General features: G+C 28.0%; 1 long non-coding RNA gene across 1 annotated transcript in view; it reads left to right on the top strand.

The window, feature by feature from the left end:
• LOC111622710 overlaps positions 1–7,149 on the top strand; it is an 11,253-nt gene extending 4,104 nt beyond the window's left edge. The window contains exons 2-3 of the long non-coding RNA XR_002756319.1: positions 5,462–5,677; positions 6,591–7,149. This is a non-coding gene — a long non-coding RNA (uncharacterized LOC111622710). The remainder of the gene's footprint in view (positions 1–5,461; positions 5,678–6,590) is intronic.
• The last annotated feature ends 295 nt before the right edge of the window (positions 7,150–7,444 follow it).

The raw sequence follows: 7,444 nt of genomic DNA, 5'->3' as shown, positions 1-7,444 counted from the left end.
GGGAAAAACATTCGGCAACATCAGAAGCAGAAGCGTCGCGATCTGGCAACATTGAAACAAGTTTCGAGAAGGACCACGTGTATCGACAGAAGGCGAGAAGAGAAAATTTACATACTTAAGTACTAATAGTTCACAAAAATAATAATTTTCGTGAACTATTATTACTTAAGTATGTAAAAATTTATTACATTTCCTGTTGTACGAGGGTTTTACCCAATTCTCAAACCGTGTCAGAGTGAATCCGTGCTATAAAAGTACCGTGTTATACGGGGGATGGTATCAATTCTCGAACCATGTTAGAGTGAATCCATGCTATAGAAGTGCCGTGTTATACGGGGGTTACCTGTAATTATATACAAGGATAGATCAATAATTGCTTTCATATATGTTGAGCATATGTTATTGATTGCTAACAAACAAAATTAATATATTTTTAATGCACTATTTATCTAGTTAGTTCTTCACATATTTTCTGCACTTCTTCCATGCAATAAAAAGTTTTTTATGCACTTCAATTGCCAGTTTGTAAAAAAAATCTTCACCAATCACAGAAAAATATTTGACTGTACTGTAGGCCTATTGATATGTACTGAAGTTAATTAAAAGTGACATTTAAATAGTAATTTAGAGTTACTGTACATACTTTGTTACATACTGTAACTTCAGGTAAACATATATAAGCTTAATAAATAAGCTTAATTCATAGTCAGGTATACAGTAGAGTGTCGTTTATCCGAATTAATTGGGACTGGGATTGTTCGGATAACCGATTATGTACGAAAAAATATATTAACCTAGCCCATGTTGAAATTTTTTTCCGTTGCGTGTCGCTTTGCATTGAATTTTCGTCGATGTTAAGCCGAACATAAACTTTTTAAAATAATAATCGTGGCTATTGTATCGTTAAAAATTATTTTTTTATTTTTTACAAACAAAATAAATATATTGAAAAATATAAAATCAAAAAAAATTATACTTTAGAAGTTAATATAGTATCAAAAACGTTCGATTCAGCATGACACAGTCCTCGGAAAAACACCACACAAAATTGCCAGTGCTGCCAGCTAAAACACATACACAAACAAAAAAAAAATATTGGACTAGCCCAAGACATAGCCAAAGATTGCAGTGCCACAGCACTAGCGAAAATTTAAATTTGCTGACTGGAATGCTTTCGGATAAATGATGCTCTACTGTAATTACTTGGGCCACATAAAATTATCCACAATCACATAAACAGATTAAAAAACACATTGGACTAAAAGGTTAAAATGTTAATAATAGCACTGGAAAAATATCTGCCATAGCTGTAGAGAGACAATTAATTTGTTGTTTGGTAATAAATTATTTTTTTCATGTATCAAATTTGCATATAAGAGAGAATTGGTGAATGTATTTTTAAAAGTTTTGTTCAAAAATGATATTTCTTTCATTAGCTTTCTTACTTGATGATGGTCTTGATTGCTTAGCCATTATTTTTGTTAGGAATTAATTTTTAAATATTGTCAATATCCAGCTCAACATGGAGGATAGTTGGCCAGGTAATGAAAATGCTGGATAACATTGAGATTGAAGATAAGTTATTTCCTGTACAGTCAAGCACATGTGTGTCTGTCCCATATGTGGTTTATTTTTCAGCTGTAACTTTTACAGTACATATGATCATATTTATTTATTTAAGTTGACTTACAGTAGTATTCACAAAAACATTTGATGGCTGTTCCCAGAACAATAATTCTCATTAAAAAATCATGATGTAAAAAACATTTTTTACAATATTTTTTGAAAGTAAAAGAAGTCCTGAAGTAATCGATGCTTTATAATTGTGAGAGTTTTGAGAGAATGATAAAAAAGGATTTAAGAATTATATTTATTCTTCCATGAGTTCAAAGATGGAATATAAATAAAAATATAATTTAAATTTAAAATACCATTAAGATATTCATAAAATAATATGGCATCAAAATAATGAATGTGGCTGATCAGGAAAGCGAGGCTAAGATGTGTGATCAACATTGCTATTCTTGGTATGAGGAAGGTGACAGTTTATTGAGCAAAAGATAAGATTTATTAAGTGTAGATTAAATTATGTCTAAATTAAAGTCATAGTCCATACCGACAGACTGTAATCATATAATGTTTTAATACAGAATTTACAGCAAAAGTAAGCTGGTAAGATGCCTACAATTACCATGCTGCATTATTCGCAGAATTTACATTAAACATTTTCATAAAACAATACTGTTTTATGAACATTTTCATAAAACATAACATTTTCATAAAACAATACTGTTTTATGAAAATGTTTGTGATTGCATTTTTAAACAATATTATTATTTAATAATACTGTACCTTTTGTTTCTATAAAAATACTTTATGACATAGCTGATCAGAATGGATAGTATGTAGGACTGGATGATTGCAAGTCTACTGTATCAATAGTCAAAAAATTAAATCTTGTGAAAAATACAATATTTACATTCTCTCTGAAATGATAACATTCATTACCTTTAGTGACTTGTAATAAATATTCATAAAATTATCTTTTGGTTATACTCATGAAAGCTAGCTTGATAAATCTCAACATTTTTTGCAATAAGCAATACATTATGAAGAAGAAATATTTTTTGGTTTCTGTGTCTTAGGCAAAGTTAAATGAAAAATTCAAATTGAATATGTTAAATAGTTGAACATTCTGTCTTGTTTATTTCATAACATATCTAAATCTTAAAATTTTTTGTTATTAAATGATCTAGAGAATTAATGAAATCGACTTGGTTGCAAATTAAGAAATGTTATTAGCTACAATATTTATTTGATGACTGATTTTCAGAACTAATGTTTATTCTAATTGACAGGGTTCTTAAAACAAATTGTGTTAGATTGGCCCTGTCTTACAGAAGTTTTTGTGGTTCGGTTGCAATTGAAAAAATTATATAACTATAAATTCTCACTGTCCTGTCTGTCTGTCTGCCTGTCCTTAATCTCGAGAATGATGTTAAGTAGATGTAAGTTGAGACCAGATATAGAAAACTTAGGGGCAGGAGGCCCTGATTAACTATATCCATATAGAGGAAAGTATTTGAATTGAATTCATGTGACTTCAATTCAAATATTTTCCCCTGGAGTTACATAGATGACTGGCATGACTTTGTTGTTATCAGGAAAAGTATAATGTACAGGAGCAAGACACTACAAATTTTAGATGGAGAACATATATTTTAAAATGAATAAATTAAGAATATGATTAAAAATTGCAGTTAGCTTTAATATCTTATAAGCCTCTTCAGTGACTTCATACAAGGAAATTATAGTTAATCAGTTTTTGTTATTTCTTGAACTCAGGAATAATTTTAAATCTATTTCTATATAATATTGCAATAATAAATTCATTGCAAGATTTACCATTATAGTCATTTTTACATAATAATTTCAAAAAATACATCCAATTCTGTTTTTACATTATACTGTCCTTGTAGAAAAATGGAAGATTGATGATTCCAGACCTTAAAAGCAAGTAAAAATAATAAGGAAAGCCAATTAATGTAATAGAATATGTTTAAACAAAACGTTCCAATTTTAGTTAATAAATCAGAGGCAGGATGATTATAACTTATCGGCAACATTTAATAAATTTATATTATTTGCATGAATCAAATTTTATTTTTTATTTGTGTTTTTCAATTAAACATCAAAATGCTTATCGTTTTTGACACTAAACAGCATACAAAACTATTTTGTATTGAAAGAAATTAGAATCAATGCAATCATACAAATTGTAGAGATTGCCAAACTTTGAATCAAATTTTATCTGACTGCTTTAATTGTGGAATAAAATCAGAATGAAAGTTGGTTGTTGCTGCTATACACATTCAAATAAATTGTAGAAAGAACAGCCAAGCCAAACAAATTACTGTGTTATTGGGCTATATTAAGTCTAATTGTAATAATAAATCTTAATAACTATAATAATAAATAACAGTCAAATCTTAAGATTTATTTCAGCATGTCTATAACTGATGCAAATTTTAAGAATTTGGCTCTAGGTTTCGTTAAGGCTAGTACCAGTCTTCTATAAAAGTTAGCCAGCATAATTATGCTGGCTAACTTTTATAGAAGACTGGTACTAGTTTTAACAAAACCTAGAGCCAAATTCAATTTCTTGGTGGAATGCAGAAATTTTAAGAATTTTTTTAAAAAAGAAATTATGAATATTTTTCTTAGAATTAAAATCAAAGGAAGATTTTTAAAAAGGCAAATTCATAAAACTATATTAGATCAAAACAATGTAAATAGTAGGGTAGAAGTCACATCGACAATTATATATACACAAGTAGAAAAACTCGCATAAAAAGGTGTTAAGGAATAGTTTATTTCTCTGTGAATGCTTTCAATGCTGCAAAACAAATTGTGTAAAAAGAGAATTGAATTTTTTCTGGAGTGTGTTATTTCAAAATTTTGGGTGAGGCCAGATAGCCATTTGACAGTGCTGCTTGTAATTAAAAATTAAAAGAAATATATAAAATTGTCTAAAAGAAATCCATTAAAAAAGAATTGGGTGTATGTGATGTATGTGATTCAGAACAGCCTAAACATGACAGAGGCATTTTTTTTTAATTAGACATAATACTTAGTAGTGCATGATAAAGTTTTTAAGCTTAGATATTATTTGTATGTGTACACAAATATCTACAGAGTCATAATTAGTTTTCCTATTCAGAGCAATAAGCAAATTGACATCAAAATTTGTATACAGACTATGCAAATGATGTAAAGAATTTTACACAAAAAAATTAAGTTCAAAAACTTTCACTAGGAGATGTTTACAGGAAAATATACAAAACAAAACAACAAAATGCATTTATTCATTCTGCAAGTGGCATTCCTTCTGCAGAAACTGTTTAGTGATATGAGGAATGTTGTTCAATATGTGCCTCATTGTTCAGTTGTAAAATTTGAAGGCAATGAACTGTGTTCTACAGCTTATTTTTTGTTTCCATTTCATAAATGTCCTTGATTTTACTTACTCTATTTACAACATTTAAAATAACAAATTTATTAATGTGTTTTGTTTCATGTATTTTCCTGTAAACATCTCCTAACAGAGGTTTTAGAACTAAATTTTTGTTTTTCCTGCAAAATCCTTTTCCACATTTTTGCAAATTTTGGTGTCAATACATACATTAGTTACAGCTACAGAGTGCTATAATTAGGAAAACTTTAATCATGGCCAACCTATACTGTACATTATCTATTATCATAAAGTCTGTCTATAACAGATCTGCCATAAAATAATACAGAAATTTAGACATTTGTATTAAATTAGGTGATTTTTTAAAATAGTATCAAATTTCATTGGAAATTTGAAACAATTAATTTTAAGTTTTTGTTTTGTTATGTAATTAAAAATATTATCTAAGAAATATTTATCATTCTGTTTTCCCGATTTAATTGTATTTAGACATAAACAAAACAATGAATGCTGGCTTGGTAATGCGAAGTCCAAAATTCCGAATAATACTGTATATATTAATATTGGGAGTAGCATGTTTGATGGTGTTGCTAATTCATAACTCACATGTGCATTTAAAAGAAGTAGAAAATTATCATAATGTTTGCCAGAAAGAAAAAGATAGATGTGAAAGAGAAAAAGATTCAGTTTCTGCTCAGTTACAAGGTATGAATTTTTAATTATATAATAAAGTTATGTTATTATTGAATGGTAATTGATAGTTTTATTAATGCAGTAGAATCTCCATATCTGTGCATTTTTCACATTTAAATCACTATTCACTATTTGAAACCATTTTCTATATTTGCTTATTTGCAGAAGAATTAATAAAAAAATAATGAGACAATTACTAGAAAAACAAGTGAATGATTTTTAATGTTTTTTCTTGAACATACTTTACTGCAGTTTGCAATTTCAGTTGTCAGTATTTTGTAGTTTCTGGCCTTATAGCACATGCACTTAAGTGAATAGTAAACATTGTGCTTTATGAATAGAGCTTTCCATTTGGTTTTTATCCTTACAAACCTACAGTGTCATCTAAACAAATTCTAATGATAAAAATTGTGAAAAGATCAAAGAAAGTAAAATTAAAAGTGATAAAGCATTTGCAGGAAGAGAAACCAGCAGCTATGGTTGCTGGTGCTTTTGTAAATGAATCTATCATTAGATACATTAAAGAAAGAGAGATAGCTATTACAAATTCAGTAGAATTGTCACCATAAATATAATATATTGTCACTATAAATATATTGTCACCACTGCATAGTTATATTACTAAATATAACTATGCAGTATACAGACTGTTAAATTTTGTGTATATTAATAGATTTGATACTGAATATACTAAGCATGTATAGTTTTTACTTTATATATTTGAATAGAAGTAATTTTGTTTCAAGGATTATTTGTAGTATTAATATATTTAAAAACAATAAATTATTCTGTTAATATAATGAAAAGTAATTGAAAATAATTCTACAGGATGATAATTATGTTAAATTGTAAGTGATTCAAATTAAAGTAATTTTTAATTTATTTCAGATATTTAATTATTTATTTATACTTGTTTTAATTTAAGTTCTTTATGAACGTAAGAAAGAACTGGAAACATTATTACAACAAGAACGCTCGGAGCATCAAAAGACCAAACAGGGTAATTGTTATCAAAAATTCTTTATTCAGATTATTTTTATATGCTAAATATTAAAATTGGAGATAAATTTACAGATATATAGAGCTATTTTTCTCATATATGATTGATTATTTTTACTTTCCCTGCTGTTATAGAACAGAGAAAAAGTATAGTTAATGGCCAAATTTTAACCTTCTGGGTTTTTTAAATTTCTGAATGTTTTAAGGTCTCCTGATTTCAAAAACATCAAGATAACAGGAACAACATTCTGTATGTATGTATGTGTGTTTACCTGTCTTTTGCTTTATATCTCAGGACTGCATGGACCAAAAATTTTCAGATTTGGCAAGAATGCTTCTATTCTGAACATTGATTCTATTACATGTTGGAGATTGTGAGTCAAGGGGAAGATAGAGAGGGTATCTCAAGTGGGGTCAGACTTAGTAAAAATTTCACTTGCTATTGGCATTTATAAATTTTTTAAAAACTCACTCCTACTTCTAAAAATAAGGCTTTTTTTTTTNTAACTGTAGAAGTAAATAAAAAATGGCGCTGCGAACTAATGTAACATCGTATGGTGAGTTTTTGTTCGTATTGTGGAGCAAAAATATGTTCGAATTTCATGTCGTATCCTGAAAATTTCGTATGCTGGGGCATTCGTATCCTGAGGTACCACTGTATATACATAACAAAATTTTATATATAATTTCTTTGCTTGAGAAAGATATTTTGAAATGTTGCAAGTACTTGCATGTGTTTAATTCGTTAAGTACATAAATCTAATTTTGGAAGTCATTATG

This window comes from Centruroides sculpturatus, unplaced genomic scaffold, assembly GCF_000671375.1.
Source record: "Centruroides sculpturatus isolate CEXI.00-Female unplaced genomic scaffold, Cexi_2.0 scaffold307, whole genome shotgun sequence".
NCBI lineage: Eukaryota > Metazoa > Arthropoda > Arachnida > Scorpiones > Buthidae > Centruroides > Centruroides sculpturatus.
The sequence above is the reverse complement of the archived record's forward strand: the minus strand, read 5'-3'. Positions and strand labels throughout refer to the sequence as shown.